Raw genomic sequence first — 24,354 nt, 5'->3', positions numbered from 1 at the left:
TAGTTAGTTGCATTTAAATAGCCACTAAATTACCTCTGCAAAAACTCGGGTCCGTCCGGGATTTTAACCCGGGACCACTCGCACCCTAAGCGAGTATTATACCCCTAGACCAACGGATCATGTATGACACTGAAACATGCTCAACTCGTAGTCCTACAATTTAACTAGTTGCATTTAAATAGTCACCAAATTACTTCTGCAAAACTCGTGTCCGTCCGGGATTTGAACCCGGGACCACTCGCATCCTAAGCGAGTATCATACCCCTAGACCAGCGGACCATGTATGACACTGAAACATGCTCAACTCGTAGTCCTACAATTTAACTAGTTGCATTTAAATAGTCACCAATTTACTTCTGCAAAACTCGGGTCCAACCGGGATTTGAACCCGGGACCACTCGCACCCTAAGCGAGTATCATACCCCTAGACCAACAGATCATGAATGGCAACGAGACATGCTCAAGTCGTAGTCCTACAATTTAACTAGTTGCATTTAAATAGTCACTAATTTACTTCTGCAAAACTCGGGTCCGTCCGGGATTTGAACCCGGAACCACTCGCACCCAAAGCGAGTATCATACCCCTAGACCAACGGACCATGTATGAAATAAAACATGCTCAGCTCATAGGCCTACCCTGTAGTTAGTTGCATTTAAATAGTCACTAAATTACCTCTGCAAAAACTCGGGTCCGTCCGGGACTTGAACCTGGGACCACTCGCACCCTAAGCGAGTATCATACCCCTAGACCAACGGACCATGTATGACACAGAAACATGCTCAACTCGTAGTCCTACAATTTAACTAGTTGCATTTAAATAGTCACCAAATTACTTCTGCAAAACTCGGGTTAGTCCGGGATTTGAACCCGGGACCACTCGCACCCTAAGCGAGTATCATACCCCTAGACCAACAGATCATGAATGGCAACGAGACATGCTCAAGTCGTAGTCCTACAATTTAACTAGTTGCATTTAAATAGTCACTAATTTACTTCTGCAAAACTCGGGTCCGTCCGGGATTTGAACCCGGAACCACTCGCACCCAAAGCGAGTATCATACCCCTAGACCAACGGACCATGTATGAAATAAAACATGCTCAGCTCATAGGCCTACCCTGTAGTTAGTTGCATTTAAATAGTCACTAAATTACCTCTGCAAAAACTCGGGTCCGTCCGGGATTTGAACCTGGGACCACTCGCACCCTAAGCGAGTATCATACCCCTAGACCAACGGACCATGTATGAAATAAAACATGCTCAACTCATAGGCCTACCCTGTAGTTAGTTGCATTTAAATAGCCACTAAATTACCTCTGCAAAAACTCGGGTCCGTCCGGGATTTTAACCCGGGACCACGCGCACCCTAAGCGAGTATCATACCCCTAGACCAACGGATCATGTATGACACTGAAACATGCTCAACTCGTAGTCCTACAATTTAACTAGTTGCATTTAAATACTCATCAAATTACTTCTGCAAAACTCGTGTCCGTCCGGGATTTGAACCCGGGACCACTCGCACCCTAAGCGAGTATCATACCCCTAGACCAGCGGACCATGTATGACACTGAAACATGCTCAACTCGTAGTCCTACAATTTAACTAGTTGCATTTAAATAGTCACCAATTTACTTCTGCAAAACTCGGGTCCAACCGGGATTTGAACCCGGGACCACTCGCACCCTAAGCGAGTTTCATACCCCTAGACCAACGGACCATGTATGACACAGAAACATGCTCAACTCGTAGTCCTACAATTTAACTAGTTGCATTTAAATAGTCACCAAATTACTTCTGCAAAACTCGGGTTAGTCCGGGATTTGAACCCGGGACCACTCGCACCCTAAGCGAGTATCATACCCCTAGACCAACAGATCATGAATGACAACGAGACATGCTCAAGTCGTAGTCCTACAATTTAACTATTTGCATTTAAATAGTCACTAATTTACTTCTGCAAAACTCGGGTCCGTCCGGGATTTGAACCCGGAACCACTCGCACCCAAAGCGAGTATCATACCCCTAGACCAACGGACCATGTATGAAATAAAACATGCTCAGCTCATAGGCCTACCCTGTAGTTAGTTGCATTTAAATAGTCACTAAATTACCTCTGCAAAAACTCGGGTCCGTCCGGGATTTGAACCTGGGACCACTCGCACCCTAAGCGAGTATCATACCCCTAGACCAACGGACCATGTATGAAATAAAACATGCTCAACTCATAGGCCTACCCTGTAGTTAGTTGCATTTAAATAGCCACTAAATTACCTCTGCAAAAACTCGGGTCCGTCCGGGATTTTAACCCGGGACCACTCGCACCCTAAGCGAGTATCATACCCCTAGACCAACGGATCATGTATGACACTGAAACATGCTCAACTCGTAGTCCTACAATTTAACTAGTTGCATTTAAATAGTCACCAAATTACTTCTGCAAAACTCGTGTCCGTCCGGGATTTGAACCCGGGACCACTCGCACCCTAAGCGAGTATCATACCCCTAGACCAGCGGACCATGTATGACACTGAAACATGCTCAACTCGTAGTCCTACAATTTAACTAGTTGCATTTAAATAGTCACCAATTTACTTCTGCAAAACTCGGGTCCAACCGGGATTTGAACCCGGGACCACTCGCACCCTAAGCGAGTATCATACCCCTAGACCAACAGATCATGAATGACAACGAGACATGCTCAAGTCGTAGTCCTACAATTTAACTAGTTGCATTTAAATAGTCACTAATTTACTTCTGCAAAACTCGGGTCCGTCCGGGATTTGAACCCGGAACCACTCGCACCCAAAGCGAGTATCATACCCCTAGACCAACGGACCATGTATGAAATAAAACATGCTCAGCTCATAGGCCTACCCTGTAGTTAGTTGCATTTAAATAGTCACTAAATTACCTCTGCAAAAACTCGGGTCCGTCCGGGATTTGAACCTGGGACCACTCGCACCCTAAGCGAGTATCATACCCCTAGACCAACGGACCATGTATGAAACAAAACATGCTCAACTCATAGGCCTACCCTGTAGTTAGTTGCATTTAAATAGCCACTAAATTACCTCTGCAAAAACTCGGGTCCGTCCGGGATTTTAACCCGGGACCACTCGCACCCTAAGCGAGTATTATACCCCTAGACCAACGGATCATGTATGACACTGAAACATGCTCAACTCGTAGTCCTACAATTTAACTAGTTGCATTTAAATAGTCACCAATTTACTTCTGCAAAACTCGGGTTCGTCCGGGATTTGAACCCGGGACCACTCGCACCCTAAGCGAGTATCATACCCCTAGACCAACAGATCATGAATGACAACGAGACATGCTCAAGTCGTAGTCCTACAATTTAACTAGTTGCATTTAAATAGTCACTAATTTACTTCTGCAAAACTCGGGTCCGTCCGGGATTTGAACCCGGAACCACTCGCACCCAAAGCGAGTATCATACCCCTAGACCAACGGACCATGTATGAAATAAAACATGCTCAGCTCATAGGCCTACCCTGTAGTTAGTTGCATTTAAATAGTCACTAAATTACCTCTGCAAAAACTCGGGTCCGTCCGGGATTTGAACCTGGGACCACTCGCACCCTAAGCGAGTATCATACCCCTAGACCAACGGACCATGTATGAAGTAAAACATGCTCAACTCATAGGCCTACCCTGTAGTTAGTTGCATTTAAATAGCCACTAAATTACCTCTGCAAAAACTCGGGTCCGTCCGGGATTTTAACCCGGGACCACTCGCACCCTAAGCGAGTATTATACCCCTAGACCAACGGATCATGTATGACACTGAAACATGCTCAACTCGTAGTCCTACAATTTAACTAGTTGCATTTAAATAGTCACCAAATTACTTCTGCAAAACTCGTGTCCGTCCGGGATTTGAACCCGGGACCACTCGCACCCTAAGCGAGTATCATACCCCTAGACCAGCGGACCATGTATGACACTGAAACATGCTCAACTCGTAGTCCTACAATTTAACTAGTTGCATTTAAATAGTCACCAATTTACTTCTGCAAAACTCGGGTCCAACCGGGATTTGAACCCGGGACCACTCGCACCCTAAGCGAGTATCATACCCCTAGACCAACAGATCATGAATGACAACGAGACATGCTCAAGTCGTAGTCCTACAATTTAACTAGTTGCATTTAAATAGTCACTAATTTACTTCTGCAAAACTCGGGTCCGTCCGGGATTTGAACCCGGAACCACTCGCACCCAAAACGAGTATCATACCCCTAGACCAACGGACCATGTATGAAATAAAACATGCTCAGCTCATAGGCCTACCCTGTAGTTAGTTGCATTAAAATAGTCACTAAATTACCTCTGCAAAAACTCGGGTCCGTCCGGGATTTGAACCTGGGACCACTCGCACCCTAAGCGAGTATCAAACCCCTAGACCAACGGACCATGTATGAAATAAAACATGCTCAACTCATAGGCCTACCCTGTAGTTAGTTGCATTTAAATAGCCACTAAATTACCTCTGCAAAAACTCGGGTCCGTCCGGGATTTTAACCCGGGACCACTCGCACCCTAAGCGAGTATTATACCCCTAGACCAACGGATCATGTATGACACTGAAACATGCTCAACTCGTAGTCCTACAATTTAACTATTTGCATTTAAATAGTCACCAATTTACTTCTGCAAAACTCGGGTCCAACCGGGATTTGAACCCGGGACCACTCGCACCCTAAGCGAGTATCATACCCCTAGACCAACAGATCATGAATGACAACGAGACATGCTCAAGTCGTAGTCCTACAATTTAACTAGTTGCATTTAAATAGTCACTAATTTACTTCTGCAAAACTCGGGTCCGTCCGGGATTTGAACCCGGAACCACTCGCACCCAAAGCGAGTATCATACCCCTAGACCAACGGACCATGTATGAAATAAAACATGCTCAGCTCATAGGCCTACCCTGTAGTTAGTTGCATTTAAATAGTCACTAAATTACCTCTGCAAAAACTCGGGTCCGTCCGGGACTTGAACCTGGGACCACTCGCACCCTAAGCGAGTATCATACCCCTAGACCAACGGACCATGTATGAAGTAAAACATGCTCAACTCATAGGCCTACCCTGTAGTTAGTTGCATTTAAATAGCCACTAAATTACCTCTGCAAAAACTCGGGTCCGTCCGGGATTTTAACCCGGGACCACTCGCACCCTAAGCGAGTATCATACCCCTAGACCAACGGATCATGTATGACACTGAAACATGCTCAACTCGTAGTCCTACAATTTAACTAGTTGCATTTAAATAGTCACCAAATTACTTCTGCAAAACTCGTGTCCGTCCGGGATTTGAACCCGGGACCACTCGAACCCTAAGCGAGTATCATACCCCTAGACCAACGGACCATGTATGACACTGAAACATGCTCAACTCGTAGTCCTACAATTTAACTAGTTGCATTTAAATAGTCATCAATTTACTTCTGCAAAACTCGGGTCCAACCGGGATTTGAACCCGGGACCACTCGCACCTTAAGCGAGTATCATACCCCTAGACCAACGGACCATGTATGACACAGAAACATGCTCAACTTGTAGTCCTAAAATTTAACTAGTTGCATTTAAATAGTCACCAAATTACTTCTGCAAAACTCGGGTTCGTCCGGGATTTGAACCCGGGACCACTCGCACCCTTAGCGAGTATCGTACCCCTAGACCAACGGACCATGTATGAAACTAAAACATGCTCTACTCATAGGCCTACCCTGTAGTTAGTTGCATTTAAATAGTCACTAATTTACTTCTGCAAAACTCGGGTCCGTCCGGGATTTGAACCCGGGACCACTCACACCCTAAGCGAGTATCATACCCCTAGACCAACAGATCATGAATGACTGCGAGACATGCTCAAGTCGTAGTCCTACAATTTAACTAGTTGCATTTAAATAGTCACTAAATTACCTCTGCAAAAACTCGGGTCCGTCCGGGATTTTAACCCCGGAACCACTCGCACCCTAAGCGAGTATCATACCCCTAGACCAACGGACCATGTAAGACACTGAAACATGCTCAACTCGTAGTCCTACAATTTAACTAGTTGCATTTAAATAGTCACTAATTTACTTCTGCAAAACTCGGGTCCGTCCGGGATTTGAACCCGGGACCACTCACACCCTAAGCGAGTATCATACCCCTAGACCAACAGATCATGAATGACTGCGAGACATGCTCAAGTCGTAGTCCTACAATTTAACTAGTTGCATTTAAATAGTCACTAAATTACCTCTGCAAAAACTCGGGTCCGTCCGGGATTTTAACCCCGGAACCACTCGCACCCTAAGCGAGTATCATACCCCTAGACCAACGGATCATGTATGACACTGAAACATGCTCAACTCGTAGTCCTACAATTTAACTAGTTGCATTTAAATAGTCACCAAATTACTTCTGCAAAACTCGTGTCCGTCCGGGATTTGAACCCGGGACCACTCGCACCCTAAGCAAGTATCATACCCCTAGACCAACGCACCATGTATGACACTGAAACATGCTCAACTCGTAGTCCTACAATTTAACTAGTTGCATTTAAATAGTCACCAATTTACTTCTGCAAAACTCGGGTCCGTCCGGGATTTGAACCCGGGACCACTCGCACCCAAAGCGAGCATCATACCCCTAGAACAACAGACCATGTATGAAATAAAACATGCTCAACTCATATGCCTACCCTGTAGTTAGTTGCATTTAAATAGTCACTAATTTACCTCTGCAAAAACTCGGTTCCGTCCGGGATTTGAACCCGGGACCACTCGCACCCTAAGCGAGTATCATACCCCTAGACCAACAGATCATGAATGACAACGAGACATGCTCAAGTCGTAGTCCTACAATTTAACTAGTTGCATTTAAATAGTCACTAATTTACTTCTGCAAAACTCGGGTCCGTCCGGGATTTGAACCCGGAACCACTCGCACCCAAAGCGAGTATCATACCCCTAGACCAACGGACCATGTATGAAATAAAACATGCTCAGCTCATAGGCCTACCCTGTAGTTAGTTGCATTTAAATAGTCACTAAATTACCTCTGCAAAAACTCGGGTCCGTCCGGGATTTGAACCTGGGACCACTCGCACCCTAAGCGAGTATCATACCCCTAGACCAACGGACCATGTATGAAATAAAACATGCTCAACTCATAGGCCTACCCTGTAGTTAGTTGCATTTAAATAGCCACTAAATTACCTCTGCAAAAACTCGGGTCCGTCCGGGATTTTAACCCGGGACCACGCGCACCCTAAGCGAGTATCATACCCCTAGACCAACGGATCATGTATGACACTGAAACATGCTCAACTCGTAGTCCTACAATTTAACTAGTTGCATTTAAATACTCACCAAATTACTTCTGCAAAACTCGTGTCCGTCCGGGATTTGAACCCGGGACCACTCGCACCCTAAGCGAGTATCATACCCCTAGACCAGCGGACCATGTATGACACTGAAACATGCTCAACTCGTAGTCCAACAATTTAACTAGTTGCATTTAAATAGTCACCAATTTACTTCTGCAAAACTCGGGTCCAACCGGGATTTGAACCCGGGACCACTCGCACCCTAAGCGAGTATCATACCCCTAGACCAACGGACCATGTATGACACAGAAACATGCTCAACTCGTAGTCCTACAATTTAACTAGTTGCATTTAAATAGTCACCAAATTACTTCTGCAAAACTCGGGTTCGTCCGGGATTTGAACCCGGGACCACTCGCACCCTAAGCGAGTATCATACCCCTAGACCAACAGATCATGAATGACAACGAGACATGCTCAAGTCGTAGTCCTACAATTTAACTAGTTGCATTTAAATAGTCACTAATTTACTTCTGCAAAACTCGGGTCCGTCCGGGATTTGAACCCGGAACCACTCGCACCCAAAGCGAGTATCATACCCCTAGACCAACGGACCATGTATGAAATAAAACATGCTCAGCTCATAGGCCTACCCTGTAGTTAGTTGCATTTAAATAGTCACTAAATTACCTCTGCAAAAACTCGGGTCCGTCCGGGATTTGAACCTGGGACCACTCGCACCCTAAGCGAGTATCATACCCCTAGACCAACGGACCATGTATGAAATAAAACATGCTCAACTCATAGGCCTACCCTGTAGTTAGTTGCATTTAAATAGCCACTAAATTACCTCTGCAAATACTCGGGTCCGTCCGGGATTTTAACCCGGGACCACTCGCACCCTAAGCGAGTATTATACCCCTAGACCAACGGATCATGTATGACACTGAAACATGCTCAACTCGTAGTCCTACAATTTAACTAGTTGCATTTAAATAGTCACCAATTTACTTCTGCAAAACTCGGGTCCAACCGGGATTTGAATCCGGGACCACTCGCACCCTAAGCGAGTATCATACCCCTAGACCAACAGATCATGAATGACAACGAGACATGCTCAAGTCGTAGTCCTACAATTTAACTAGTTGCATTTAAATAGTCACTAATTTACTTCTGCAAAACTCGGGTCCGTCCGGGATTTGAACCCGGAACCACTCGCACCCAAAGCGAGTATCATACCCCTAGACCAACGGACCATGTATGAAATAAAACATGCTCAGCTCATAGGCCTACCCTGTAGTTAGTTGCATTTAAATAGTCACTAAATTACCTCTGCAAAAACTCGGGTCCGTCCGGGATTTGAACCTGGGACCACTCGCACCCTAAGCGAGTATCATACCCCTAGACCAACGGACCATGTATGAAATAAAACATGCTCAACTCATAGGCCTACCCTGTAGTTAGTTGCATTTAAATAGCCACTAAATTACCTCTGCAAAAACTCGGGTCCGTCCGGGATTTTAACCCGGGACCACTCGCACCCAAAGCGAGTATCATACCCCTAGACCAACGGACCATGTATGAAATAAAACATGCTCAGCTCATAGGCCTACCCTGTAGTTAGTTGCATTTAAATAGTCACTAAATTACCTCTGCAAAAACTCGGGTCCGTCCGGGATTTGAACCTGGGACCACTCGCACCCTAAGCGAGTATCATACCCCTAGACCAACGGACCATGTATGAAATAAAACATGCTCAGCTCATAGGCCTACCCTGTAGTTAGTTGCATTTAAATAGTCACTAAATTACCTCTGCAAAAACTCGGGTCCGTCCGGGATTTGAACCTGGGACCACTCGCACCCTAAGCGAGTATCATACCCCTAGACCAACGGACCATGTATGAAATAAAACATGCTCAACTCATAGGCCTACCCTGTAGTTAGTTGCATTTAAATAGCCACTAAATTACCTCTGCAAAAACTCGGGTCCGTCCGGGATTTTAACCCGGGACCACTCGCACCCTAAGCGAGTATTATACCCCTAGACCAACGGATCATGTATGACACTGAAACATGCTCAACTCGTAGTCCTACAATTTAACTAGTTGCATTTAAATAGTCACCAAATTACTTCTGCAAAACTCGTGTCCGTCCGGGATTTGAACCCGGGACCACTCGCATCCTAAGCGAGTATCATACCCCTAGACCAGCGGACCATGTATGACACTGAAACATGCTCAACTCGTAGTCCTACAATTTAACTAGTTGCATTTAAATAGTCACCAATTTACTTCTGCAAAACTCGGGTCCAACCGGGATTTGAACCCGGGACCACTCGCACCCTAAGCGAGTATCATACCCCTAGACCAACAGATCATGAATGACAACGAGACATGCTCAAGTCGTAGTCCTACAATTTAACTAGTTGCATTTAAATAGTCACTAATTTACTTCTGCAAAACTCGGGTCCGTCCGGGATTTGAACCCGGAACCACTCGCACCCAAAGCGAGTATCATACCCCTAGACCAACGGACCATGTATGAAATAAAACATGCTCAGCTCATAGGCCTACCCTGTAGTTAGTTGCATTTAAATAGTCACTAAATTACCTCTGCAAAAACTCGGGTCCGTCCGGGATTTGAACCTGGAACCACTCGCACCCTAAGCGAGTATCATACCCCTAGACCAACGGACCATGTATGACATAAAACATGCTCAACTCATAGGCCTACCCTGTAGTTAGTTGCATTTAAATAGCCACTAAATTACCTCTGCAAAAACTCGGGTCCGTCCGGGATTTTAACCCGGGACCACTCGCACCCTAAGCGAGTATCATACCCCTAGACCAACGGATCATGTATGACACTGAAACATGCTCAACTCGTAGTCCTACAATTTAACTAGTTGCATTTAAATAGTCACCAAATTACTTCTGCAAAGCTCGTGTCCGTCCGGGATTTGAACCCGGGACCACTCGCACCCTAAGCGAGTATCATACCCCTAGACCAACGGACCATGTATGACACTGAAACATGCTCAACTCGTAGTCCTACAATTTAACTAGTTGCATTTAAATAGTCACCAATTTACTTCTGCAAAACTCGGGTCCAACCGGGATTTGAACCCGGGACCACTCGCACCCTAAGCGAGTATCATACCCCTAGACCAACGGACCATGTATGACACAGAAACATGCTCAACTTGTAGTCCTCAATTTAACTAGTTGCATTTAAATAGTCACCAAATTACTTCTGCAAAACTCGGGTTCGTCCGGGATTTGAACCCGGGACCACTCGCACCCTAAGCGAGTATCGTACCCCTAGACCAACGGACCATGTATGAAACTAAAACATGCTCTACTCATAGGCCTACCCTGTAGTTAGTTGCATTTAAATAGTCACTAATTTACTTCTGCAAAACTCGGGTCCGTCCGGGATTTGAACCCGGGACCACTCACACCCTAAGCGAGTATCATACCCCTAGACCAACAGATCATGAATGACTGCGAGACATGCTCAAGTCGTAGTCCTACAATTTAACTAGTTGCATTTAAATAGTCACTAAATTACCTCTGCAAAAACTCGGGTCCGTCCGGGATTTTAACCCCGGAACCACTCGCACCCTAAGCGAGTATCATACCCCTAGACCAACGGACCATGTATGACACTGAAACATGCTCAACTCGTAGTCCTACAATTTAACTAGTTGCATTTAAATAGTCACCAAATTACTTCTGCAAAACTCGGGTCCGTCCAGGATTTGAACCCGGGACCACTCGCACCCTAAGCTAGTATCATACCCCTAGACCAACGGACCATGTATGAAACTAAAACATGCTCTAATCATAGGCCTACCCTGTAGTTAGTTGCAATTAAATAGTCACTAAATTACCTCTGCAAAAACTCGGGTCCGTCTGGGATTTGAACCCGGGACCACTCGCACCCTAAGCGAGTATCATACCCCTAGACCAACGGACCACTTATGAAATAAAACATGCTCAACTCATAGGCCTACCCTGTAGTTAGTTGCATTTAAATAGTCACTAAATTACCTCTGCAAAAACTCGGGTCCGTCCGGGATTTTAACCCGGGACCACTCGCACCCTAAGCGAGTATCATACCCCTAGACCAACGGACCATGTATGATACTGAAACATGCTGAACTCCTAGTCCTACAATTTAACTAGTTGCATTTAAATAGTCACCAAATTACTTCTGCAAAACTCGGGTCCGTCCGGGATTTGAACCCAGGACCACTCGCACCCTAAGCGAGTATCATACCCCTAGACCAACGGACCATGTGTGAAACTAAAACATGCTCTACTCATAGGCCTACCCTGTAGTTAGTAGAGGTGAGCGGGCCCTACAATACCCGTCGCCAAAAAGCGGGCCTGCCCGATTAGACGCAGGCATATGTTTGCTAAGCAACGTCATTTAGTAGACCAGAAGGCTTAAATCCCTATCAGAAATAATACGTCAGAGCAGGGGAAGGTAAACTGCTTAAGGTGTGAAACCGATGTTGGCATGCGTTATCGCGCCCGCGGGCAAAATATGAAACGATACCACAGCCTGCTATCGTTCGTGGATAGTGGATTGCCTATGTGGCGGGCACATTGGGCGGGTTCAATTATGAACTCGTTGCGTATGTTGTACTTAGGATTAAAAAAGATAAAGCCAACAGTCATGGGCAATAGTATCATGTTAAGTGCAGCAGCTTTAAACAATTTTGCCTTGGTAATTTGCTTTGAGTATATTTATTAGACTTCAAAAGGAGTTTCATGAAATTATATTATATGGCAGCCTGGTATCCTTTTAAATATTACTACGTGGTGGCGGATTTCTAGCAGCTAATAGAAAACTGCATTAAATATAACATTTCTTTCACACGTTATATACCTCGATTATAAATCTTTTTCATTGGTTTTTAAAAACTGGGATGTCGATATCTACCTTTAGAAACTAACAATTTACCTTTGTGAGTCACGTACAAAGAGTTAGCAGGACGTCGTCTAAACATATTAACAGATACTAGTAACGATATCTGGTTATGAATGCGGGATACTAATATTTAATATTGACGTGGCAGAGGGAGTGAAAACAATCAATAGAGAGCCAGTGATTTCGCTACTTAACTTCGTGTTTTTGAAATTATTGAAATATAATAACTCTGCATTTGGGTCGTGTTTGCAAAATGTTGTCACGCATGAACTTCTATGTGTTTACTACATAACCACAACAACTACACGAACTTCATGTACTACTTACTCTATGGAAATATAAAAACGCTAATTGAGTAACGTTTGTAAAACTGGACTGCCATTTAAAAACGAAAACGTTATCTAATCGTCTAAAGTCCACAATCTTTCATTCTGTTTTATATAACCCTAGATTCTTGCCTAATTTGATATAGCATAGTTTTTAAACCTATTAGATCCAATCTTGCTATATTCTACTTTTAAAGCGTCTACCATCTGCGTATACCAGTAGGCCTAGTTAATATTTCTAAATAAAAATGCCTAATCTCTATAAAATTTCTTTGGAAATAATTATAAAACGGAGCTTCATTCATGTATTACTAGCCTCAAACCATCACGACAAAGCCAATATCCTTGCACAGATGCTTACGCATCACGGTATTGTTTCAAAAAATAGTGTCCTTTTATCGTGGTCGGTAGCCAGTTGTAAACATCGTGGGCGGAAGCCTGACGATTTTAGTTGTCTCTTTCACGTAGTATAACAATACACGCATGGTCTAACGAACGCCTGTATATTAGTTTATGTTCGACGATAGGCCTGCACATAATTTTTTGTTCAATGAGAGGCCTGCAAAGTCAAAAATCTAGAGATTAACAACTAAAACGTCATCAAGCCTGCTCAATGCAATCTTCAGGCGCCGTTGTGGAACTGTACATTGTATATCATGTAGTTACGGGACAATGCCCGCCTGCAACAGCGGGCACACATCGGTAACCAACAAACCTCGTGAAACTTAAATTCAGCCCTCGGAATAACGGTCGTTGCCCTTAGGGACACTGCCCGCGGTCGCTTGAGCCCGCTATATCTGGCATGCCCACTCACCTCTAGTAGTTAGTTGCATTTAAATAGTCACTAAATTACCTCTGCAAAAACTCGGGTCCGTCCGGGATTTGAACCCGGGACCACTCGCACCCTAATCGTGTGTCATACCCCTAAACCAACAGATCATGAATGACAGCGAGACATGCTCAAGTCGTAGTCCTACAATTTAACTAGTTGCATTTAAATAGTCACCAATTTACTTCTGCAAAACTCGGGTCCGTCCGGGATTTGAACCCGGGACCACTCGCTCCCAAAGCGAGTATCATACCCCTAGACCAACGGACCATGTATGAAATAAAACATACTCAACTCATAGGCCCACCCTGTAGTTAGTTGCATTTAAATAGTCACTAAATTACCTCTGCAAAAACTCGGTTCCGTCCGCGATTTCAACCCGGGACCACTCACACCCTAAGCGAGTATCATACCCCTAGACCAACAGATCATGAATGACTGCGAGACATGCTCAAGTCGTAGTCCTACAATTTAACTAGTTGCATTTAAATAGTCACTAAATTACCTCTGCAAAAACTCGGGTCCGTCCGGGATTTTAACCCCGGAACCACTCGCACCCTAAGCGAGTATCATACCCCTAGACCAACGGACCATGTATGACACTGAAACATGCTCAACTCGTAGTCCTACAATTTAACTAGTAGCATTTAAATAGTCACCAAATTACTTCTGCAAAACTCGGGTCCGTCCGGGATTTGAACCCGGGACCACTCGCACCCTAAGCTAGTATCATACCCCTAGACCAACGGATCATGTATGAAACTAAAACATGCTCTAATCATAGGCCTACCCTGTAGTTAGTTGCAATTAAATAGTCACTAAATTACCTCTGCAAAAACTCGGGTCCGTCCGGGATTTGAACCCGGGACCACTCGCACCCTAAGCGAGTATCATACCCCTAAACCAACGGACCACTTATGAAATAAAACATGCTCAACTCATAGGCCTACCCTGTAGTTAGTTGCATTTATATAGTCACTAAATTACCTCTGCAAAAACTCGGGTCCGTCCGGGATTTGAACCCAGAACCACTCGCACCCTAAGCGAGTATCATACCCCTAGACCAACGGACCATGTATGACACTGAAACATGCTAAACTCGTAGTCCTACAATTTAACTAGTTGCATTTAAATAGTCACCATATTACTTCTGCAAAACTCGGGTCCGTCCGGGATTTGAACCCGGGACCACTCGCACCCTAAGCGAGTATCATACCCCTAGACCAACGGACCATGTATGACACTGAAACATGCTCAACTCGTAGTCCTACAATTTAACTAGTTGCATTTAAATAGTCACCATATTACTTCTGCAAAACTCGGGTCCGTCCGGGATTTGAACCCGGGACCACTCGCACCCTAAGCGAGTATCATACCCCTAGACCAACGGACCATGTATGACACTGAAACATGCTCAACTCGTAGTCCTACAATTTAACTAGTTGCATTTAAATAGTCACCAAATTACTTCTGCAAAACTCGGGTCCGTCCGGGATTTGAACCCGGGACCACTCGCTACCTAAGCTAGTATCATACCCCTAGACCAACGGACCATGTATGAAACTAAAACATGCTCTAATCATAGGCCTACCCTGTAGTTAGTTGCAATTAAATAGTCACTAAATTACCTCTGCAAAAACTGGGGTCCGTCCGGGATTTGAACCCGGGACCACTCGCACCCTAAGCAAGTATCATACCCCTAGACCAACGGACCATGAATGAGACTAAAACATGCTTAACTCATAGGCCTACCCTGTAGTTAGTTGCATTTAAATAGTCACCAAATTACTTCTGCAAAACTCGGGTCCGTCCGGGATTTGAACCCGGGACCACTCGCACCCTAAGCTAGTATCATACCCCTCGACCAACGGACCATGAATGAGACTAAAACATGCTTAACTCATAGGCCTACCCTGTAGTTAGTTGCATTTAAATAGTCACCAAATTACTTCTGCAAAACTCGGGTCCGTCCGGGATTTGAACCCGGGACCACTCGCACCCTAAGCTAGTATCATACCCCTAGACCAACGGACCATGTATGAAACTAAAACATGCTCTAATCATAGGCCTACCCTGTAGTTAGTTGCATTTAAATAGTCACTAAATTACTTCTGCAAAACTCGGGCCCGTCCGGGATTTGAACCCGGGACCACTAGCACCCTAAGCGAGTATCATACCCCTAAACCAACAGATCATGAATGACTGCGAGACATGCTCAAGTCGTAGTCCTACAATTTAACTAGTTGCATTTAAATAGTCACTAACTTACTTCTGCAAAACTCGGGTCCGTCCGGGATTTGAACCCGGGACCACTCGCACCCAAAGCGAGTATCATACCCCTAGACCAACGGACCATGTATGAAATAAAACATGCTCAACTCATAGGCCTACCCTGTAGTTAGTTGCATTTAAATAGTCACTAATTTACCTCTGCAAAAACTCGGTTCCGTCCGGGATTTGAACCCGGGACCACTCGCACCCTAAGCGAGTATCTTACCCCTAGACCAACAGATCATGAATGACAACGAGACATGCTCAAGTCGTAGTCCTACAATTTAACTAGTTGCATTTAAATAGTCACTAACTTACTTCTGCAAAACTCGGGTCCGTCCGGGATTTGAACCCGGAACCACTCGCACCCAAAGCGAGTATCATACCCCTAGACCAACGGACCATGTATGAAATAAAACATGCTCAGCTCATAGGCCTACCCTGTAGTTAGTTGCATTTAAATAGCCACTAAATTACCTCTGCAAAAACTCGTGTCCGTCCGGGATTTGAACCCGGGACCACTCGCACCCTAAGCGAGTATCATACCCCTAGACCAACGGACCATGTATGACACTGAAACATGCTCAACTCGTAGTCCTACAATTTAACTAGTTGCATTTAAATAGTCACCAATTTACTTCTGCAAAACTCGGGTCCGTCCGGGATTTGAACCCGGGACCACTCGCACCCAAAGCGAGTATCATACCCCTATACCAACGGACCATGTATGAAATAAAACATGCTCAACTCATAGGCCTACCCTGTAGTTAGTTTTATTTAAATTGTCACTAAATTACTTCTGCAAAAACTCGGGTACGTCCGGGATTTGAACCCGGGACCACTCGCACCCTAAGCGAGTATCATACCCCTAGACCAACAGATCATGAATGACAACGAGACATGCTCAAGTCGTAGTCCTACAATTTAACTAGTTGCATTTAAATAGTCACTAATTTACTTCTGCAAAACTCGGGTCCGTCCGGGATTTGAACCCGGACCCACTCGCACCCAAAGCGAGTATCATACCCCTAGACCAACGGACCGTGTATGAAATAAAACATGCTCAACTCATAGGCCTACCCTGTAGTTAGTTGCATTTAAATACTCACTAAATTACCTCTGCAAAAACTCGGGTCCGCCCGGGATTTGAACCCGGGACAACTCGCACCTTAAGCGAGTATCATACCCCTAGACCAACGGACCATGTATGAAATAAAACATGCTCAACTCATAGGCCTACCCTGTAGTTAGTTGCATTTAAATAGTCACTAAATTACCTCTGCAAAAACTCGGGTCCGTCCGGGATTTGAACCTGGGACCACTCGCACCCTAAGCGAGTATCATACCCCTACACCAACGGACCACTTATGAAATAAAACATGCTCAACTCATAGGCCTACCCTGTAGTTAGTTGCATTTAAATAGTCACTAAACTACCTCTGCAAAAACTCGGGTCCGTCCGGGATTCTAACCCGGGACCACCCGCACCCTAAGCGAGTATCATACCCCTAGACCAACAGATCATGAATGACTGCGAGACATGCTCAAGTCGTAGTCCTACAATTTAACAAGTTGCATTTAAATAGTCACTAAATTACCTCTGCAAAAACTCGGGTCCGTCCGGGATTTTAACCCCGGAACCACTCGCACCCTAAGCGAGTATCATACCCCTAGACCAACGGACCATGTATGACACTGAAACATGCTCAACTCGTAGTCCTACAATTTAACTAGTTGCATTTAAATAGTCACCAAAATACTTCTGCAAAACTCGGGTCCGTCCGGGATTTGAACCCGGGACCACTCGCACCCTAAGCTAGTATCATACCCCTAGACCAACGGACCATGTATGAAATAAAACATGCTCTAATCATAGGCCTACCCTGTAGTTAGTTGCAATTAAATAGTCACTAAATTACCTCTGCAAAAACTCGGGTCCGTCCGGGATTTGAACCCGGGACCACTCGCACCCTAAGCGAGTATCATACCCCTAGACCAACGGACCACTTATGAAATAAAACATGCACAACTCATAGGCCTACCCTGTAGTTAGTTGCATTTATATAGTCACTAAATTACCTCTGCAAAAACTCGGGTCCGTCCGGGATTTGAACCCAGAACCACTCGCACCCTAAGCGAGTATCATACCCCTAGACCAACGGACCATGTATGACACTGAAACATGCTCAACTCGTAGTCCTACAATTTAACTAGTTGCATTTAAATAGTCACCAAATTACTTCTGCAAAACTCGGGTCCGTCCGGGATTTGAACCCGGGACCACTCGCACCCTAAGCGAGTATCATACCCCTAGACCAACGGACCATGAATGAGACTAAAACATGCTCAACTCATAGGCCTACCCTGTAGTTAGTTGCATTTAAATAGTCACTAAATTACTTCTGCAAAACTCGGGCCCGTCCGGGATTTGAACCCGGGACCACTCGCACCCTAAGCGAGTATCATACCCCTAAACCAACAGATCATGAATGACTGCGAGACATGCTCAAGTCGTAGTCCTACAATTTAACTAGTTGCATTTAAATAGTCACCAATTTACTTCTGCAAAACTCGGGTCCGTCCGGGATTTGAACCCGGGACCACTCGCACCCAAAGCGAGTATCATACCCCTAGACCAACGGACCATGTGTGAAACAAAACATACTCAACTCATAGGCCTACCCTGTAGTTAGTTGCATTTAAATAGTCACTAAATTACCTCTGCAAAAACTCGGTTCCGTCCGCGATTTCAACCCGGGACCACTCACACCCTAAGCGAGTATCATACCCCTAGACCAACAGATCATGAATGACTGCGAGACATGCTCAAGTCGTAGTCCTACAATTTAACTAGTTGCATTTAAATAGTCACTAGATTACCTCTGCAAAAACTCGGGTCCGTCCGGGATTTTAACCCCGGAACCACTCGCACCCTAAGCGAGTATCATACCCCTAGACCAACGGACCATGTATGACACTGAAACATGCTCAACTCGTAGTCCTACAATTTATCTAGTTGCATTTAAATAGTCACCATATTACTTCTGCAAAACTCGGGTCCGTCCGGGCTTTGAACCCGGGACCACTCGCACCCTAAGCGAGTATCATACCCCTAGACCAACGGACCATGTATGACACCGAAACATGCTCAACTCGTAGTCCTACAATTTAACTAGTTGGTCTAGGGGTATGATACTCACTTCGGGTGTGAGTGGTCCCGGGTTCAAATCCCGGACGGATCCGAGTTTTGCAGAAGTAATTTGGTGACTATTTAAATGCAACTAGTTAAATTGTAGGACTACGAGTTGAGCATGTTTCAGTGTCATATTTCGTCCGTTGGTCTAGGGGTATGATACTCGCTTAGGGTGCGAGGGGTCCCGGGTTAAAATCCCGGACGGACCCGAGTTTTTGCAGAAGAAATTTAGTGACTATTTAAATGCAACTAACTATAGGGTAGGCCTATGAGTTGAGCATGTTTTATTTCATAAATGGTCCGTTGGTCTAGGGGTATGATACTCGCTTTGGGTGCGAGTGGTCCCGGGTTCAAATCCCGGATGGACCCGAGTTTTGCAGAAGTAATTTGGTGACTACTTAAATGCAACTAATTAAATTGTAGGCCTACGAGTTGAGCATGTCTTGCTATCATACATGATCCGTTGGTTTAGGGGTATGATACTCGCTTCGGGTGTGAGTGGTCCCGGGTTCAAATCCCTGACGGACCCGAGTTTTGCAGAAGTAATTTGGTGACTATTTAAATGCAACGAGTTAAATTGTAGGACTACGAGTTGAGCATGTTTCAGTGTCATACTTCGTCCGTTGGTCTAGGGGTATGATACTCGCTTAGGGTGCGAGTGGTCCCGGGTTCAAATCCCGGACGGACCCGAGTTTTTGCAGAAGTAATTTGGTGACTATTTAAATGCAACTAGTTATATTATAGGCCTACGAGTTGAGCATGTTTCAGTGTTATACATGGTCTGTTGGTCTAGGGGTATGATACTCACTTCGGGTGCGAGGGGTCCCGGGTTCAAATCCCGGACGGACCCGAGTTTTACAGAAGTAATTTGGTGACTATTTAAATGCAACTAGTTAAATTGTAGGACTACGAGTTGAGCATGTCTCGCTGTCATACATGATGCGTTGGTTTAGGGCTATGATACTCGCTTCGGGTGTGAGTGGTCCCGGGTTCAAATCCCATACGGACCCGAGTTTTGCAGATGTAATTTGGTGACTATTTAAATATAACTAGTTAAATAGTAGGACTACGAGTTGAGCATGTTTCAGTGTCATATTTCGTCCGTTGGTCTAGGGGTATGATACTCGCTTAGGTTGCGAGGGGTCCCGGGTTAAAATCCCGGACGGACCCGAGTTTTTCAGAAGTAATTTAGTGACTATTTAAATGCAACTAACTACAGGGTAGGCCTATGAGTTGAGCATGTTTTATTTCATACATGGTCCGTTGGTCTAGGGGTATGATACTCGCTTTGGGTGCGAGTGGTCCCGGGTTCAAATCCCGGACGGACCCGAGTTTTGCAGAAGTAATTTGGTGACTATTTAAATGTAACTAGTTAAATAGTAGGACTACGAGTTGAGCATGTTTCAGTGTCATATTTCGTCCGTTGGTCTAGGGGTATGATACTCGCTTAGGTTGCGAGGGGTCCCGGGTTAAAATCCCGGACGGACCCGAGTTTTTCAGAAGTAATTTAGTGACTATTTAAATGCAACTAACTACAGGGTAGGCCTATGAGTTGAGCATGTTTTATTTCATACATGGTCCGTTGGTCTAGGGGTATGATATTCGCTTTGGGTGCAAGTGGTCCCGGGTTCAAATCCCGGACGGACCCGAGTTTTGCAGAAGTAATTTGGTGACTATTTAAATGTAACTAGTTAAATAGTAGGACTACGAGTTGAGCATGTTTCAGTGTCATATTTCGTCCGTTGGTCTAGGGGTATGATACTCGCTTAGGGTGAGAGAGGTCCCGGGTTCAAATCCCGGACGGACCCGAGTTTTGCAGAAGTAATTTGGTGACTATTTAAATGCAACTAGTTATATTATAGGCCTACGAGTTGAGCATGTTTCAGTGTTATACATGGTCTGTTGGTCTAGGGGTATGATACTCACTTCGGGTGTGAGTGTTCCCGGGTTAAAATCCCGGACGGACCCGAGTTTTTCAGAAGTAATTTAGTGACTATTTAAATGCAACTAACTACAGGGTAGGCCTATGAGTTGAGCATGTTTTATTTCATACATGGTCCGTTGGTCTAGGGGTATGATACTCGCTTAGGGTGCGAGTGGTTCCAGGTTCAAATCCCGGACGGACCCGAGTTTTTGCAGAGGTAATTTAGTGACTATTTAAATGCAACTAACTACAGGGTAGGCCTATGAGCTGAGCATGTTTTATTTCATACATGGTCCGTTGGTCTAGGGGTATGATACTCGCTTTGGGTGCGAGTGGTTCCGGGTTCAAATCCCGGACGGACCCGAGTTTTGCAGAAGTAAATTAGTGACTATTTAAATGCAACTAGTTAAATTGTAGGACTACGACTTGAGCATGTCTCGTTGTCATTCATGATCTGTTGGTCTAGGGGTATGATACTCGCTTAGGGTGCGAGTGGTCCCGGGTTCAAATCCCGGACGGACCCGAGTTTTGCAGAAGTAATTTGGTGACTATTTAAATGCAACTAGTTATATTATAGGCCTACGAGTTGAGCATGTTTCAGTGTTATACATGGTCTGTTGGTCTAGGGGTATGATACTCACTTCGGGTGTGAGTGGTCCCGGGTTCAAATCCCGGACGGACCCGAGTTTTGCAGAAGTAATTTGGTGACTACTTAAATGCAACTAATTAAATTGTAGGCCTACGAGTTTAGCATGTCTCGCTGTCATACATGATCCGTTGCTTTTGGGGTATGTTACTCGCTTCGGGTGTGAGTGGTCCCGGGTTCAAATCCCGGACGGACCCGAGTTTTGCAGATGTAATTTGGTGACTATTTAAATATAACTAGTTAAATAGTAGGACTACGAGTTGAGCATGTTTCAGTGTCATATTTCGTCCGTTGGTCTAGGGGTATGATACTCGCTTAGGGTGCGAGGGGTCCCGGGTTCAAATCCCGGACGGACCCGAGTTTTGCAGAAGTAGTTTGGTGACTATTTAAATGCAACTAGTTAAATTGTAGGACTACGAGTTGAGCATGTCTCGCTGTCATACATGATCCGTTGGTTTAGGGGTATGATACTCGCTTCGGATATGAGTGGTCCCGGGTTCAAATCCCGGACGGACCCGAGTTTTACAGAAGTAATTTGGTGACTATTTAAATATAACTAGTTAAATAGTAGGACTACGAGTTGAGCATGTTTCAGTGTCATATTTCGTCCGTTGGTCTAGGGGTATGATACTCGCTTAGGGTGCGAGTGGTCCCGGGTTAAAATCCCGGACGGACCCGAGTTTTTGAAGAGGTAATTTAGTGGCTATTTAAATGCAACTAACTACAGGGTAGGCCTATGAGTTGAGCATGTTTTATTTCATACATGGTCCGTTGGTCTAGGGGTATGATACTCGCTTAGGGTGCGAGTGGTTCAAGGTTCAAATCCCGGACGGACCCGAGTTTTTGCAGAGGTAATTTAGTGACTATTTAAATGCAACTAACTACAGGGTAGGCCTATGAGCTGAGCATGTTTTATTTCATACATGGTCCTTTGGTCTAGGGGTATGATACTCGCTTTGGGTGCGAGTGGTTCCGGGTTCAAATCCCGGACGGACCCGAGTTTTGCAGAAGTAAATTAGTGACTATTTAAATGCAACTAGTTAAATTGTAGGACTACGACTTGAGCATGTCTCGTTGTCATTCATGATCCGTTGGTCTAGGGGTATGATACTCGCTTAGGGTGCGAGTGGTCCCGGGTTCAAATCCCGGACTAACCCGAGTTTTGCAGAAGTAATTTGGTGACTATTTAAATGCAACTAGTTAAATTGTAGGACTACGAGTTGAGCATGTTTCTGTGTCATACATGGTCCGTTGGTCTAGGGGTATGATACTCGCTTAGGGTGCGAGTGGTCCCGGGTTCAAATCCCGGTTGGACCCGAGTTTTGCAGAAGTAATTTGGTGACTATTTAAATGCAACTAGTTATATTATAGGCCTACGAGTTGAGCATGTTTCAGTGTTATACATGGTCTGTTGGTCAAGGGGTATGATACTCACTTCGGGTGTGAGTGGTCCCGGGTTCAAATCCCGGACGGACCCGAGTTTTGCAGAAGTAATTTGGTGACTACTTAAATGCAACTAATTAAATTGTAGGCCTACGAGTTTAGCATGTCTCGCTGTCATACATGATCCGTTGCTTTTGGGGTATGTTACTCGCTTCGGGTGTGAGTGGTCCCGGGTTCAAATCCCGGACGGACCCGAGATTTGCAGATGTAATTTGGTGACTATTTAAATGTAACTAGTTAAATAGTAGGACTACGAGTTGAGCATGTTTCAGTGTCATATTTCGTCCGTTGGTCTAGGGGTATGATACTCGCTTAGGTTGCGAGGGGTCCCGGGTTAAAATCCCGGACGGACCCGAGTTTTTCAGAAGTAATTTAGTGACTATTTAAATGCAACTAACTACAGGGTAGGCCTATGAGTTGAGCATGTTTTATTTCATACATGGTCCGTTGGTCTAGGGGTATGATACTCGCTTTGGGTGCAAGTGGTCCCGGGTTCAAATCCCGGACGGACCCGAGTTTTGCAGAAGTAATTTGGTGACTATTTAAATGTAACTAGTTAAATAGTAGGACTACGAGTTGAGCATGTTTCAGTGTCATATTTCGTCCGTTGGTCTAGGGGTATGATACTCGCTTAGGGTGAGAGAGGTCCCGGGTTCAAATCCCGGACGGACCCGAGTTTTGCAGAAGTAATTTGGTGACTATTTAAATGTAACTAGTTAAATAGTAGGACTACGAGTTGAGCATGTTTCAGTGTCATATTTCGTCCGTTGGTCTAGGGGTATGATACTCACTTCGGGTGTGAGTGGTCCCGGGTTCAAATCCCGGACGGACCCGAGTTTTGCAGAAGTAATTTGGTGACTACTTAAATGCAACTAATTAAATTGTAGGCCTACGAGTTTAGCATGTCTCGCTGTCATACATGATCCGTTGCTTTTGGGGTATGTTACTCGCTTCGGGTGTGAGTGGTCCCGGGTTCAAATCCCGGACGGACCCGAGTTTTGCAGATGTAATTTGGTGACTATTTAAATATAACTAGTTAAATAGTAGGACTACGAGTTGAGCATGTTTCAGTGTCATATTTCGTCCGTTGGTCTAGGGGTATGATACTCGCTTAGGGTGCGAGGGGTCCCGGGTTCAAATCCCGGACGGACCCGAGTTTTGCAGAAGTAGTTTGGTGACTATTTAAATGCAACTAGTTAAATTGTAGGACTACGAGTTGAGCATGTCTCGCTGTCATACATGATCCGTTGGTTTAGGGGTATGATACTCGCTTCGGGTGTGAGTGGTCCCGGGTTCAAATCCCGGACGGACCCGAGTTTTACAGAAGTAATTTGGTGACTATTTAAATATAACTAGTTAAATAGTAGGACTACGAGTTGAGCATGTTTCAGTGTCATATTTCGTCCGTTGGTCTAGGGGTATGATACTCGCTTAGGG

General features: G+C 44.9%; 74 non-coding genes across 74 annotated transcripts; 13 read left to right on the top strand and 61 right to left on the bottom strand.

Moving 5' to 3' along the window:
• Positions 1–206: 206 nt before the first annotated feature.
• Positions 207–279, bottom strand: TRNAP-AGG (transfer RNA proline (anticodon AGG)). Its single transcript has one exon. It is a non-coding gene; the product is annotated as a tRNA-Pro (tRNA).
• A 248-nt stretch (positions 280–527) lies between these two features.
• On the bottom strand, positions 528–599 carry TRNAP-UGG (transfer RNA proline (anticodon UGG)). The gene has a single exon. It is a non-coding gene; the product is annotated as a tRNA-Pro (tRNA).
• Positions 600–687: 88 nt separating this feature from the next.
• Positions 688–759, bottom strand: TRNAP-AGG (transfer RNA proline (anticodon AGG)). The gene has a single exon. It is a non-coding gene; the product is annotated as a tRNA-Pro (tRNA).
• Positions 760–1,007: 248 nt separating this feature from the next.
• TRNAP-UGG (transfer RNA proline (anticodon UGG)) lies at positions 1,008–1,079 on the bottom strand. Its single transcript has one exon. It is a non-coding gene; the product is annotated as a tRNA-Pro (tRNA).
• An 88-nt stretch (positions 1,080–1,167) lies between these two features.
• On the bottom strand, positions 1,168–1,239 carry TRNAP-AGG (transfer RNA proline (anticodon AGG)). The gene has a single exon. It is a non-coding gene; the product is annotated as a tRNA-Pro (tRNA).
• Positions 1,240–1,486: 247 nt separating this feature from the next.
• TRNAP-AGG (transfer RNA proline (anticodon AGG)) lies at positions 1,487–1,559 on the bottom strand. The gene has a single exon. It is a non-coding gene; the product is annotated as a tRNA-Pro (tRNA).
• Positions 1,560–1,967: 408 nt separating this feature from the next.
• On the bottom strand, positions 1,968–2,039 carry TRNAP-UGG (transfer RNA proline (anticodon UGG)). Its single transcript has one exon. It is a non-coding gene; the product is annotated as a tRNA-Pro (tRNA).
• Positions 2,040–2,127: 88 nt separating this feature from the next.
• TRNAP-AGG (transfer RNA proline (anticodon AGG)) lies at positions 2,128–2,199 on the bottom strand. Its single transcript has one exon. It is a non-coding gene; the product is annotated as a tRNA-Pro (tRNA).
• A 247-nt stretch (positions 2,200–2,446) lies between these two features.
• Positions 2,447–2,519, bottom strand: TRNAP-AGG (transfer RNA proline (anticodon AGG)). Its single transcript has one exon. It is a non-coding gene; the product is annotated as a tRNA-Pro (tRNA).
• A 248-nt stretch (positions 2,520–2,767) lies between these two features.
• TRNAP-UGG (transfer RNA proline (anticodon UGG)) lies at positions 2,768–2,839 on the bottom strand. The gene has a single exon. It is a non-coding gene; the product is annotated as a tRNA-Pro (tRNA).
• An 88-nt stretch (positions 2,840–2,927) lies between these two features.
• Positions 2,928–2,999, bottom strand: TRNAP-AGG (transfer RNA proline (anticodon AGG)). Its single transcript has one exon. It is a non-coding gene; the product is annotated as a tRNA-Pro (tRNA).
• Positions 3,000–3,407: 408 nt separating this feature from the next.
• TRNAP-UGG (transfer RNA proline (anticodon UGG)) lies at positions 3,408–3,479 on the bottom strand. The gene has a single exon. It is a non-coding gene; the product is annotated as a tRNA-Pro (tRNA).
• An 88-nt stretch (positions 3,480–3,567) lies between these two features.
• Positions 3,568–3,639, bottom strand: TRNAP-AGG (transfer RNA proline (anticodon AGG)). The gene has a single exon. It is a non-coding gene; the product is annotated as a tRNA-Pro (tRNA).
• A 247-nt stretch (positions 3,640–3,886) lies between these two features.
• Positions 3,887–3,959, bottom strand: TRNAP-AGG (transfer RNA proline (anticodon AGG)). The gene has a single exon. It is a non-coding gene; the product is annotated as a tRNA-Pro (tRNA).
• A 248-nt stretch (positions 3,960–4,207) lies between these two features.
• TRNAP-UGG (transfer RNA proline (anticodon UGG)) lies at positions 4,208–4,279 on the bottom strand. The gene has a single exon. It is a non-coding gene; the product is annotated as a tRNA-Pro (tRNA).
• Positions 4,280–4,367: 88 nt separating this feature from the next.
• Positions 4,368–4,439, bottom strand: TRNAP-AGG (transfer RNA proline (anticodon AGG)). Its single transcript has one exon. It is a non-coding gene; the product is annotated as a tRNA-Pro (tRNA).
• A 408-nt stretch (positions 4,440–4,847) lies between these two features.
• Positions 4,848–4,919, bottom strand: TRNAP-UGG (transfer RNA proline (anticodon UGG)). Its single transcript has one exon. It is a non-coding gene; the product is annotated as a tRNA-Pro (tRNA).
• An 88-nt stretch (positions 4,920–5,007) lies between these two features.
• On the bottom strand, positions 5,008–5,079 carry TRNAP-AGG (transfer RNA proline (anticodon AGG)). The gene has a single exon. It is a non-coding gene; the product is annotated as a tRNA-Pro (tRNA).
• A 247-nt stretch (positions 5,080–5,326) lies between these two features.
• Positions 5,327–5,399, bottom strand: TRNAP-AGG (transfer RNA proline (anticodon AGG)). Its single transcript has one exon. It is a non-coding gene; the product is annotated as a tRNA-Pro (tRNA).
• Positions 5,400–5,487: 88 nt separating this feature from the next.
• TRNAL-AAG (transfer RNA leucine (anticodon AAG)) lies at positions 5,488–5,559 on the bottom strand. Its single transcript has one exon. It is a non-coding gene; the product is annotated as a tRNA-Leu (tRNA).
• Positions 5,560–6,770: 1,211 nt separating this feature from the next.
• On the bottom strand, positions 6,771–6,843 carry TRNAP-AGG (transfer RNA proline (anticodon AGG)). The gene has a single exon. It is a non-coding gene; the product is annotated as a tRNA-Pro (tRNA).
• An 88-nt stretch (positions 6,844–6,931) lies between these two features.
• On the bottom strand, positions 6,932–7,003 carry TRNAP-UGG (transfer RNA proline (anticodon UGG)). The gene has a single exon. It is a non-coding gene; the product is annotated as a tRNA-Pro (tRNA).
• An 88-nt stretch (positions 7,004–7,091) lies between these two features.
• TRNAP-AGG (transfer RNA proline (anticodon AGG)) lies at positions 7,092–7,163 on the bottom strand. Its single transcript has one exon. It is a non-coding gene; the product is annotated as a tRNA-Pro (tRNA).
• Positions 7,164–7,410: 247 nt separating this feature from the next.
• Positions 7,411–7,483, bottom strand: TRNAP-AGG (transfer RNA proline (anticodon AGG)). The gene has a single exon. It is a non-coding gene; the product is annotated as a tRNA-Pro (tRNA).
• An 88-nt stretch (positions 7,484–7,571) lies between these two features.
• On the bottom strand, positions 7,572–7,643 carry TRNAP-AGG (transfer RNA proline (anticodon AGG)). The gene has a single exon. It is a non-coding gene; the product is annotated as a tRNA-Pro (tRNA).
• A 248-nt stretch (positions 7,644–7,891) lies between these two features.
• Positions 7,892–7,963, bottom strand: TRNAP-UGG (transfer RNA proline (anticodon UGG)). Its single transcript has one exon. It is a non-coding gene; the product is annotated as a tRNA-Pro (tRNA).
• Positions 7,964–8,051: 88 nt separating this feature from the next.
• Positions 8,052–8,123, bottom strand: TRNAP-AGG (transfer RNA proline (anticodon AGG)). The gene has a single exon. It is a non-coding gene; the product is annotated as a tRNA-Pro (tRNA).
• A 408-nt stretch (positions 8,124–8,531) lies between these two features.
• On the bottom strand, positions 8,532–8,603 carry TRNAP-UGG (transfer RNA proline (anticodon UGG)). The gene has a single exon. It is a non-coding gene; the product is annotated as a tRNA-Pro (tRNA).
• Positions 8,604–8,691: 88 nt separating this feature from the next.
• Positions 8,692–8,763, bottom strand: TRNAP-AGG (transfer RNA proline (anticodon AGG)). Its single transcript has one exon. It is a non-coding gene; the product is annotated as a tRNA-Pro (tRNA).
• Positions 8,764–8,851: 88 nt separating this feature from the next.
• TRNAP-UGG (transfer RNA proline (anticodon UGG)) lies at positions 8,852–8,923 on the bottom strand. Its single transcript has one exon. It is a non-coding gene; the product is annotated as a tRNA-Pro (tRNA).
• An 88-nt stretch (positions 8,924–9,011) lies between these two features.
• TRNAP-AGG (transfer RNA proline (anticodon AGG)) lies at positions 9,012–9,083 on the bottom strand. The gene has a single exon. It is a non-coding gene; the product is annotated as a tRNA-Pro (tRNA).
• An 88-nt stretch (positions 9,084–9,171) lies between these two features.
• On the bottom strand, positions 9,172–9,243 carry TRNAP-AGG (transfer RNA proline (anticodon AGG)). The gene has a single exon. It is a non-coding gene; the product is annotated as a tRNA-Pro (tRNA).
• A 247-nt stretch (positions 9,244–9,490) lies between these two features.
• Positions 9,491–9,563, bottom strand: TRNAP-AGG (transfer RNA proline (anticodon AGG)). Its single transcript has one exon. It is a non-coding gene; the product is annotated as a tRNA-Pro (tRNA).
• Positions 9,564–9,811: 248 nt separating this feature from the next.
• On the bottom strand, positions 9,812–9,883 carry TRNAP-UGG (transfer RNA proline (anticodon UGG)). Its single transcript has one exon. It is a non-coding gene; the product is annotated as a tRNA-Pro (tRNA).
• An 88-nt stretch (positions 9,884–9,971) lies between these two features.
• TRNAP-AGG (transfer RNA proline (anticodon AGG)) lies at positions 9,972–10,043 on the bottom strand. The gene has a single exon. It is a non-coding gene; the product is annotated as a tRNA-Pro (tRNA).
• Positions 10,044–10,290: 247 nt separating this feature from the next.
• TRNAP-AGG (transfer RNA proline (anticodon AGG)) lies at positions 10,291–10,363 on the bottom strand. The gene has a single exon. It is a non-coding gene; the product is annotated as a tRNA-Pro (tRNA).
• An 88-nt stretch (positions 10,364–10,451) lies between these two features.
• Positions 10,452–10,523, bottom strand: TRNAP-AGG (transfer RNA proline (anticodon AGG)). Its single transcript has one exon. It is a non-coding gene; the product is annotated as a tRNA-Pro (tRNA).
• An 87-nt stretch (positions 10,524–10,610) lies between these two features.
• TRNAP-AGG (transfer RNA proline (anticodon AGG)) lies at positions 10,611–10,682 on the bottom strand. The gene has a single exon. It is a non-coding gene; the product is annotated as a tRNA-Pro (tRNA).
• Positions 10,683–11,253: 571 nt separating this feature from the next.
• Positions 11,254–11,325, bottom strand: TRNAP-AGG (transfer RNA proline (anticodon AGG)). Its single transcript has one exon. It is a non-coding gene; the product is annotated as a tRNA-Pro (tRNA).
• Positions 11,326–11,413: 88 nt separating this feature from the next.
• On the bottom strand, positions 11,414–11,485 carry TRNAP-AGG (transfer RNA proline (anticodon AGG)). Its single transcript has one exon. It is a non-coding gene; the product is annotated as a tRNA-Pro (tRNA).
• An 88-nt stretch (positions 11,486–11,573) lies between these two features.
• TRNAP-AGG (transfer RNA proline (anticodon AGG)) lies at positions 11,574–11,645 on the bottom strand. Its single transcript has one exon. It is a non-coding gene; the product is annotated as a tRNA-Pro (tRNA).
• Positions 11,646–13,638: 1,993 nt separating this feature from the next.
• Positions 13,639–13,710, bottom strand: TRNAP-UGG (transfer RNA proline (anticodon UGG)). The gene has a single exon. It is a non-coding gene; the product is annotated as a tRNA-Pro (tRNA).
• Positions 13,711–14,281: 571 nt separating this feature from the next.
• TRNAP-AGG (transfer RNA proline (anticodon AGG)) lies at positions 14,282–14,353 on the bottom strand. Its single transcript has one exon. It is a non-coding gene; the product is annotated as a tRNA-Pro (tRNA).
• Positions 14,354–14,441: 88 nt separating this feature from the next.
• TRNAP-AGG (transfer RNA proline (anticodon AGG)) lies at positions 14,442–14,513 on the bottom strand. Its single transcript has one exon. It is a non-coding gene; the product is annotated as a tRNA-Pro (tRNA).
• An 88-nt stretch (positions 14,514–14,601) lies between these two features.
• TRNAP-AGG (transfer RNA proline (anticodon AGG)) lies at positions 14,602–14,673 on the bottom strand. Its single transcript has one exon. It is a non-coding gene; the product is annotated as a tRNA-Pro (tRNA).
• An 88-nt stretch (positions 14,674–14,761) lies between these two features.
• TRNAP-AGG (transfer RNA proline (anticodon AGG)) lies at positions 14,762–14,833 on the bottom strand. The gene has a single exon. It is a non-coding gene; the product is annotated as a tRNA-Pro (tRNA).
• Positions 14,834–14,921: 88 nt separating this feature from the next.
• Positions 14,922–14,993, bottom strand: TRNAP-AGG (transfer RNA proline (anticodon AGG)). The gene has a single exon. It is a non-coding gene; the product is annotated as a tRNA-Pro (tRNA).
• An 89-nt stretch (positions 14,994–15,082) lies between these two features.
• On the bottom strand, positions 15,083–15,154 carry TRNAP-AGG (transfer RNA proline (anticodon AGG)). Its single transcript has one exon. It is a non-coding gene; the product is annotated as a tRNA-Pro (tRNA).
• Positions 15,155–15,402: 248 nt separating this feature from the next.
• TRNAP-AGG (transfer RNA proline (anticodon AGG)) lies at positions 15,403–15,474 on the bottom strand. The gene has a single exon. It is a non-coding gene; the product is annotated as a tRNA-Pro (tRNA).
• Positions 15,475–15,722: 248 nt separating this feature from the next.
• Positions 15,723–15,794, bottom strand: TRNAP-UGG (transfer RNA proline (anticodon UGG)). The gene has a single exon. It is a non-coding gene; the product is annotated as a tRNA-Pro (tRNA).
• Positions 15,795–16,042: 248 nt separating this feature from the next.
• TRNAP-UGG (transfer RNA proline (anticodon UGG)) lies at positions 16,043–16,114 on the bottom strand. Its single transcript has one exon. It is a non-coding gene; the product is annotated as a tRNA-Pro (tRNA).
• Positions 16,115–16,201: 87 nt separating this feature from the next.
• On the bottom strand, positions 16,202–16,274 carry TRNAP-AGG (transfer RNA proline (anticodon AGG)). The gene has a single exon. It is a non-coding gene; the product is annotated as a tRNA-Pro (tRNA).
• An 88-nt stretch (positions 16,275–16,362) lies between these two features.
• Positions 16,363–16,434, bottom strand: TRNAP-UGG (transfer RNA proline (anticodon UGG)). Its single transcript has one exon. It is a non-coding gene; the product is annotated as a tRNA-Pro (tRNA).
• Positions 16,435–16,682: 248 nt separating this feature from the next.
• TRNAP-UGG (transfer RNA proline (anticodon UGG)) lies at positions 16,683–16,754 on the bottom strand. The gene has a single exon. It is a non-coding gene; the product is annotated as a tRNA-Pro (tRNA).
• Positions 16,755–16,842: 88 nt separating this feature from the next.
• Positions 16,843–16,914, bottom strand: TRNAL-AAG (transfer RNA leucine (anticodon AAG)). The gene has a single exon. It is a non-coding gene; the product is annotated as a tRNA-Leu (tRNA).
• A 570-nt stretch (positions 16,915–17,484) lies between these two features.
• TRNAP-AGG (transfer RNA proline (anticodon AGG)) lies at positions 17,485–17,556 on the bottom strand. The gene has a single exon. It is a non-coding gene; the product is annotated as a tRNA-Pro (tRNA).
• Positions 17,557–17,644: 88 nt separating this feature from the next.
• TRNAP-AGG (transfer RNA proline (anticodon AGG)) lies at positions 17,645–17,716 on the bottom strand. Its single transcript has one exon. It is a non-coding gene; the product is annotated as a tRNA-Pro (tRNA).
• An 88-nt stretch (positions 17,717–17,804) lies between these two features.
• TRNAP-AGG (transfer RNA proline (anticodon AGG)) lies at positions 17,805–17,876 on the bottom strand. Its single transcript has one exon. It is a non-coding gene; the product is annotated as a tRNA-Pro (tRNA).
• Positions 17,877–17,964: 88 nt separating this feature from the next.
• Positions 17,965–18,036, bottom strand: TRNAP-AGG (transfer RNA proline (anticodon AGG)). Its single transcript has one exon. It is a non-coding gene; the product is annotated as a tRNA-Pro (tRNA).
• Positions 18,037–18,284: 248 nt separating this feature from the next.
• On the bottom strand, positions 18,285–18,356 carry TRNAP-UGG (transfer RNA proline (anticodon UGG)). Its single transcript has one exon. It is a non-coding gene; the product is annotated as a tRNA-Pro (tRNA).
• Positions 18,357–18,766: 410 nt separating this feature from the next.
• TRNAP-AGG (transfer RNA proline (anticodon AGG)) lies at positions 18,767–18,838 on the bottom strand. The gene has a single exon. It is a non-coding gene; the product is annotated as a tRNA-Pro (tRNA).
• A 363-nt stretch (positions 18,839–19,201) lies between these two features.
• Positions 19,202–19,273, top strand: TRNAP-UGG (transfer RNA proline (anticodon UGG)). Its single transcript has one exon. It is a non-coding gene; the product is annotated as a tRNA-Pro (tRNA).
• A 248-nt stretch (positions 19,274–19,521) lies between these two features.
• Positions 19,522–19,595, top strand: TRNAP-AGG (transfer RNA proline (anticodon AGG)). Its single transcript has one exon. It is a non-coding gene; the product is annotated as a tRNA-Pro (tRNA).
• Positions 19,596–19,682: 87 nt separating this feature from the next.
• On the top strand, positions 19,683–19,754 carry TRNAP-CGG (transfer RNA proline (anticodon CGG)). Its single transcript has one exon. It is a non-coding gene; the product is annotated as a tRNA-Pro (tRNA).
• Positions 19,755–20,161: 407 nt separating this feature from the next.
• On the top strand, positions 20,162–20,233 carry TRNAP-UGG (transfer RNA proline (anticodon UGG)). Its single transcript has one exon. It is a non-coding gene; the product is annotated as a tRNA-Pro (tRNA).
• A 726-nt stretch (positions 20,234–20,959) lies between these two features.
• On the top strand, positions 20,960–21,031 carry TRNAP-AGG (transfer RNA proline (anticodon AGG)). The gene has a single exon. It is a non-coding gene; the product is annotated as a tRNA-Pro (tRNA).
• An 88-nt stretch (positions 21,032–21,119) lies between these two features.
• Positions 21,120–21,191, top strand: TRNAP-UGG (transfer RNA proline (anticodon UGG)). The gene has a single exon. It is a non-coding gene; the product is annotated as a tRNA-Pro (tRNA).
• An 88-nt stretch (positions 21,192–21,279) lies between these two features.
• On the top strand, positions 21,280–21,352 carry TRNAP-AGG (transfer RNA proline (anticodon AGG)). Its single transcript has one exon. It is a non-coding gene; the product is annotated as a tRNA-Pro (tRNA).
• An 87-nt stretch (positions 21,353–21,439) lies between these two features.
• On the top strand, positions 21,440–21,511 carry TRNAP-CGG (transfer RNA proline (anticodon CGG)). Its single transcript has one exon. It is a non-coding gene; the product is annotated as a tRNA-Pro (tRNA).
• Positions 21,512–21,759: 248 nt separating this feature from the next.
• Positions 21,760–21,833, top strand: TRNAP-AGG (transfer RNA proline (anticodon AGG)). The gene has a single exon. It is a non-coding gene; the product is annotated as a tRNA-Pro (tRNA).
• An 886-nt stretch (positions 21,834–22,719) lies between these two features.
• On the top strand, positions 22,720–22,791 carry TRNAP-AGG (transfer RNA proline (anticodon AGG)). The gene has a single exon. It is a non-coding gene; the product is annotated as a tRNA-Pro (tRNA).
• Positions 22,792–23,358: 567 nt separating this feature from the next.
• Positions 23,359–23,430, top strand: TRNAP-UGG (transfer RNA proline (anticodon UGG)). Its single transcript has one exon. It is a non-coding gene; the product is annotated as a tRNA-Pro (tRNA).
• Positions 23,431–23,678: 248 nt separating this feature from the next.
• TRNAP-CGG (transfer RNA proline (anticodon CGG)) lies at positions 23,679–23,752 on the top strand. Its single transcript has one exon. It is a non-coding gene; the product is annotated as a tRNA-Pro (tRNA).
• A 246-nt stretch (positions 23,753–23,998) lies between these two features.
• On the top strand, positions 23,999–24,072 carry TRNAP-AGG (transfer RNA proline (anticodon AGG)). The gene has a single exon. It is a non-coding gene; the product is annotated as a tRNA-Pro (tRNA).
• The last annotated feature ends 282 nt before the right edge of the window (positions 24,073–24,354 follow it).

This window comes from Phalangium opilio, unplaced genomic scaffold (assembly GCF_054372755.1).
Source record: "Phalangium opilio isolate 3A_F unplaced genomic scaffold, DU_Popi_V2 ptg000061l_1, whole genome shotgun sequence".
In the NCBI taxonomy this organism is placed as follows: Eukaryota; Metazoa; Arthropoda; class Arachnida; order Opiliones; family Phalangiidae; genus Phalangium; species Phalangium opilio.
The sequence above is the reverse complement of the archived record's forward strand: the minus strand, read 5'-3'. Positions and strand labels throughout refer to the sequence as shown.